The sequence below is a fragment of the Trachinotus anak genome, unplaced genomic scaffold (assembly GCF_046630095.1).
Source record: "Trachinotus anak isolate AG129_WGS33_773 ecotype Australia unplaced genomic scaffold, CSIRO_AGI_Tana_v1 ptg000002l, whole genome shotgun sequence".
Classification (NCBI taxonomy): domain Eukaryota; kingdom Metazoa; phylum Chordata; class Actinopteri; order Carangiformes; family Carangidae; genus Trachinotus; species Trachinotus anak.
The window spans coordinates 12,389,377-12,396,133 of NW_027273853.1; the positions used below are offsets into that span (position 1 = coordinate 12,389,377).

The 6,757-nt window shown below is 38.9% G+C and overlaps 1 long non-coding RNA gene across 3 annotated transcripts in view; it reads right to left on the reverse strand.

Moving 5' to 3' along the window:
- Positions 1–6,757, reverse strand: part of LOC139633043 (uncharacterized) — a 31,647-nt gene that overhangs the window by 23,373 nt on the left and 1,517 nt on the right. For all 3 annotated transcript variants that reach the window (XR_011693670.1, XR_011693669.1, XR_011693671.1), the window contains exon 2: positions 6,537–6,667. This is a non-coding gene — a long non-coding RNA (uncharacterized lncRNA). The remainder of the gene's footprint in view (positions 1–6,536; positions 6,668–6,757) is intronic.

Here is a 6,757-nt window from a genome sequence, read left to right on the forward strand (position 1 = left end):
ACGGACAATAGAGCAACAGAGCTCTGGAGGGTGTCTGAAGTGTAGATGCAAATCACTGCAGAGAATATTTGCATGAGCTGTAGTTAGCAGCTTAATAACAGTATGAGTAATGATGTGAGATATTAATCTGGCCAGTAGCTTGTGTACAACTGACAACCAGCCTGACAAATGATACAGATAATGAACTACAAAAACGAATTCAACACAGAGTAAAGAAAAACGTTTTTTGTACATGACAGATGAGTTAGCGATAAAGAAGCGATAAAAATCAAAATTAGTGTGGTCAAATAATGTTTATTGAACACAGGTACAAACAATAAGCCTGGTCAATAAACCACCTTCCTGTTGCTGTTATGTATCTTTTTGTATTTTATGTATGAATATATGCCGTCTACGGTTTGAATTCAAAGCCCTATGTCATGAAAATACTCTGTAAGGCAGCTTCTGTTTTCAGTCACAATGATCCAGCAAACACAAATGCATGGTACACACATTTCATGACTCACTCCAATAATTTATAACCTGACACCACCGAAAGGATGTTGTATCAGTGTTAGAACAAAGTGGCATCTCTATGGCAGACAAGGCTTTTTTTTGTACTTTAAAGCAAACAGCCGAAGGCATCGAACGTCTAAACGTGGCTGCCTGCTAAATAAAAGGAGTCTTACAGCGCAGTGCCGCTCTTTTTCTCCAAAGGCAGAAATTCCTGGCAGGTATAAGGCGGATCTTTTGTCAGGATCAGGGCGCCACTTTGAAAAATAATGACGCTCTGTGGAGTTACCTTTTGTGTTGTGCACAGTGAGGGTGAGCCATGTGAAATTCAAAGGCAAGCTCTTTCTATGCCTCTAATGCAAATGCAAAGTCATTCTGGTAACAGTATAACATAATGAATTAAGTTTATTCTTCAATTTATCATTTTCCTACACCGGTACACCACACAAAATTGGGCATAGTAAATGTATCCACAAGCTACAATAACAACAACAGCTCTGAACTGACTATACCTTTGTTAAGCAAACTGGCCCTGAAGTGCCACTATCCTTCCCCCATATGTGCACCACCTCCCATCTACTCACTGGGGCACGCACATGCAAATGACAATCTGTTGCCGTACTAATTAAGGTCTGGGTCACGTGAAAGAGAGCTGTGCGACTCCTTGAGCTCAAAGAGGCGTTTTTATGATCCAATCACACAGTGAGCAGCCTACTGATGAAGGCAAGGACTATGATGTTATGAAAATTGTGTCAGAAATCATCTTTGAAGAAGCATTTCAGGAGCTCGCAATAAAATAACCATATTCTGCCCTGCCCGTACAATGCCCACAGGGGTTTCCTCACTGGCTTATCGTCAAACCTCTCCGGGAAACGTGACTCAGTTTTCCCCGGCAGTCATATGGGGAATCAATACCATGATGTCACTGTGACAGCAGGTTGATATTAAAACCAATACTGATAATACATCAGGGAAACTATAATCACAAATGCAGTGACATAATACTGGGCAGATGATTCCAAAAAGTGTATAAACCCACTACAGCTAAATGTCCGCAATATTCTGTAAAGACAATTCAGTGGTGCACCTGTGATCGTAACATCACAGAAATAACATCGGATATTGTCAACAGCAACAAATTACAGAGCTGGTTTCCTCAGAGAAGCAGGAGGTGACATGAATGTTACTTTGACAATCAACTCCTGTCTTTAAAAATCACTGCTCTCTTTTATCAGCTGATCCTGCCTCTGACACACATCAGTTCTAACAATTAACACAGCAAATGCTCCACTTTCAGCATTACACATTTTGGTTATTTATGAATTACACAAGCTTTTGTTTTTTCTCACTTCAGAACATGTTGAGCAAAGCCTTATTTATGGCTGCTAGCATTCCTCCTTTAGTGTCAGATGAATACATGCGTCTTTGTTCAGGCAGCGACATGTGGAGAGCAGCCTTTTGCTAATGGAGTCTGGCATGAGTGATCTTTGCAGGGGACCTACACAGTGTGATGGCACTAAGGTCTCAATGGGATTTACCGTCAGCTTCTGAGAACACCCAGATTCCCGGTCGTCTGGCCATTTGTGCTGCACTGACTTTTACAAATCATCACGCTGACCACTTCTCTGTCTTCAAAGCAAACACTGCAATCCATCTACTCTGACAGGAGTGATCACACTGGTGTTTAGAAACTCCAAGAGAGTCCTAACTCTTAACAGCACAAATCAGTGTATAATCTTGTGCAAGGAGGTCATAAACATTGTATGTATAACTATTATCTATAATTAAGGCATTCACATCAATAGTATAACATTCCTTATCTCTCCTCTGTCATAATTGGTTTGACTTATTCAGAAGTAACCAAGCTTTGATCTCTGTCCTCAGACAACAAAGTTTTATGACTGCAGGTCAAAATCCTTTCACTGACAAGAGACGAGGTAGAAACCATTATCTACAATGATGAGAAACTATTTCTCCTATGCTTCAATAATTTCTGTTATGAAAGGAAAATAGGTCTGATCCGATTGATTTTGTGCCCCATGGAAGCAACGTGATCCTCAATATTGATTCTCTTCAACTACAACACAGTTTCAGTTTTCATCATAATAATTGCAGTTGGTTGAAATAATGATAAAAACTCTCTCTGACCTACTTTCACATATACAATAAAAACAAAAAAACTCTGATTTTGAACAGATATATTATTAACATCTCCCATTCATTTCTCTCCTGACTATCATATTTAGGATATTTACTCTCCCAAATGTATGTGACCCTGTATATACTGTATGTGCAGGACAAAATTCCATTAACACTGTGTATTTTATTCCATTACAGGTTTAGTAATATTGTCCACCCCATGTTATTCCAATCTACTTGTCATATCAACTTAAATGTATGCTATCCATAAGGGTTATGATAAAAAAAAAAAAACACAAACATGTAAAACTAGCAATCAGCCAAAGTTCTGGCTGTGTGTCCAATAAGTGGGTGTTTGTACAGTCACCATTATAAAGCCTCTGAAGCCAACATCCCTTTGGCTTCAGAAATATTTGAAATATCCTAACATTGCTGTCTTTGCAGTGCATAGAAGGATATTCCCCACAGCTGTTGATTACCGAGACAAGCTCTTGATTCAGCCTCATTCCAGCAGAGATGTGTGAAAGTCAAGCATCTCTGAACACACAGTGAGACACGTCTGCAGCTTCAGACTATGAATACATTATTCATCAGAAAAATCTAACGCTTTTCAGATCATGAGGCATCGTCTCTTATGAAAAACTGACCAAACTCAGGCTCTGCAGCACATATGATTCTGTGCTGAAAGGCATGCTAAATACCCAGACATGAGATTTTCAAACCTTATGCATGGAGATTTCCAATTTATACTGCACACATGAAGTCAGACACAGGCAGACGGTCTATTGATGTGTTAAGAATTGAATAAAGACAAAAAGACTCTAAACAGAAACACTACATACATGCACAAACATGAAACGCATAATCCCGTGCGCTCAGAGAATCAAACCTAATCAGTATTACTCTGCCCTCAATTAGCTCTTTTGGGACACTTTGGCAAATCTCTCATTTTGATAGCAATTATGTTCGGCATGCTGTGGTGAATTTTTCATTCCATAATTAAAAACTCTGAGATGTGAGAAATGCAAATCCTCCATCAGGCTGAGACAGGACATGTTGCTTTGACGGGGAAATCCGTGTTCATGGAGCATTATGTAGGATAAATTTTCTTTTTCCTATGAGATATTTGTTGTGTTTCCCTGATTTAAAAGCCAGCTTAAAATGCTAGTTCATTGTAGGTAATTGGCCTTTTCCTGACACCTAATGAAATCCCATTCTTCAACAGCAAAGTACAAAATAAAAACAAACAAAGCAAATCATGCCCCTGATTCAAGGAAAAAAATTAAAGGTCGTGAAAATATGTCAATATGATTGAACTCTCTGCCCTGTCCTTTTATAGGTCATAAGATAAGACTGCAGCATCCGAAATTCAACAACAAACCAATGATCCACTGCACACAACCCACATTAGCACATCGCCCAAGCCTTTAAATTTATGCTTACACAGACCACCCAAACAACACACACACACACACACGGAGAATGACAAAATAGAGGCCACGGCAAGGACGTCATCTATCACACTGACATGTACAACACCCCAACTAAAACAGACATCAACACACAAACTCACACACACACCATCTCAAAGAGCAATAAATACCTGATATCAATAACAGAGAATCCTTCCTCTGTTTTCTGCATTTCACCCTTTTTATCTCGCTGGATCAGCACAACACACAGTACATACACTGAGCTGCAGACACAATCTAATGCAGGCTAATACAACAGCTCTGCAATAAATCCCATCCTTATAAAGCTTTTATTGTTCAGTTTTGGTAACACTGTGTGAGAGAAGTATTGTTTCTTTGATAATTTACTTATTAAAAGGTGACATTTTGTACACCCCCATTTACACATATGATGGGAACATTAGCTTGTACATGTAGCTAATAAACTGGCAAGTCAGTGTAAGTGCACAGCTACTGTATGATACTTACATCGAGCGTAAGTCATTTAAGATAAACAGATCATGAAGATCAAATTAAAGTGTGTGTGTGTGTGGTGTGTTTGCCGAGGTGTTCTCCGAACAGTTATATGAAGAGGATTATTACACTGCAGCTCAGACACGACCCTGCCGCTCCACCATGAATTGAAGGCGCTTGTCAGGCAGTTGCAGCAGGAATGTGACAGACTGAGCGCTGTGTCTGCGGCGGACTGATCATGACCACTTTAATAACTATCAGGAAGATTTGTGGTTGTCAGAGGCTCCTTAGATATAACATCCCATTCTCAGTGCACATAAACTGGGACATAAATCTTCCCTTGCATGGCCTACAACAATAACAGTGATCTATCAAAACAGAAACGACCTGTATGACTGAAATTGATTTTTTTTTTTCTAGTGGTTGTTTCGTTCCAATCAACCTTAGATGTCAAAATGCAATATGGAAGCACATCTATAACAAAACTCTATTATTAAAATCCATTATAGGACCATAAACTGTCGTGCATCAGCCTCTCAGACAACACTATTAAATTTCTCTAATCATGTCTGTTAAATTTGAACTGAAATTAAAATTCATTTTTGCTAAGAAATCAGTGTCCTGGGTGTTTAAGTTTTATTTATGTTTCGATTATACCACGTGCATTGGTGTTCTCCAGGAGCCATGAACACTGAATACTTCAGTTACTCCGAGTTGGAATCATGACTCACAGGGTAACATACAAAGTGCTGAGGGTGGGAGAGTTTTGGCCGTCTGTAACAGTCTGTAAGCTTGTGTAAAAAAGGGGAAAATAAAGTCTTGTGGGCTATGATGCGCTCCAGTCAGTAGTACTCCACAGAAGTTGACAGTGTCTCTCCTAGCACTGGCCTTCAGTCAGTCATCTGCTGTCATGGAAACGCCCACCCAAAGGCTTGAAGCTTAGACATGAATTGAGACACCGCTACTGTTTCTACAAATATGTCCAAAAACGTTTGTATACCTCTTTTGAAAGACTAAAAAAATAAAAAAAAGATGCACAAAAGATGCAGGAATGGATCAGTATATTATTAAATATTTAGACTTTAAAACAATAGAAGCATAATGGTGAATTTAACAGTTAACAGTTAACTGTGTAAACCAATTTACTCTTTCTGTGATATGTGAACAGTACATGGACTCATTGTATTTAGCTAGCGGTATGTGCCCAAGTGTAGATTATTAATTAAACATTATAATGTAAATTCCAGCTGTTTTAAACCAAGCCAAATTCAAAACATCTGGGTGTAGAAGAGGAGAGAATTGTTGGAATATGCTTATAATGACTGAAATTTACAACTGGCCGACCCAATTCAGCTTCATTACAGCTGTCAACAGAGATAAGCAGTTCTTTCATGTCCGCTCAAATGTACATGTTTTTCCACCTTGAACACACACAAATCCAATTATTTTCTAATTGAGTGTTACAAGGCTCATTGATTATGACAGAGGCAAGGCAGCAGACTGAATGGGAGAAAAATATCCCCAGTAATTAGCCACCCACACCCAGGAGGCCTCCAGGAGGCATGATTTAATACTGAGGCGATATTTCTCAATATTACTCAATTTGAATTGACTGCGCCAACAATGAAATATTAATGTTTATGGAGAACCAAATAAAGAATTAAAAAAAACAATCAATTCCAATGGACTCCAATAACCAATGATTTTGTTTTATTTAAATGAAAAGTAGTCTGGGTTGGAAAAACCGTGACAAGTATTGCATTACGTACAAAGCTATGGTTAATAAAAGGATAGTTTATAGAGCAGACTGCAAACTCTGTTTTTCAGAGGAACAAGTTAAGTCAGCAAGTTAATAATTATGATGGAAAGCTTTTCCTCGTGATTACTTTGCTCTCTGAACAGTTAAGTCAGTTAAGTCAGTGTTCAGCTTTAACAAAACAGACCTATAGGGAGACAGCAGCCAGAGGAGGACGTACTCACTTGTTTTATGGAAAGGTCATAGGAAGGCCAGTTTTTCTTGGTGAGCGGAGGAACAAGTCTGGACTCTACTGGATGCACAAAAAGCTCACACTTGAGATTTCCACTTCAGTGTGAGTGGAAGGAAGGTGGTCCTAGAGAAGAATAACAGCTTAAATTCAAACAAATTCCCATATAGTCACCAGAAACTTGAGCCCTGAACTTCTGATCCTTGGGAGCCACCA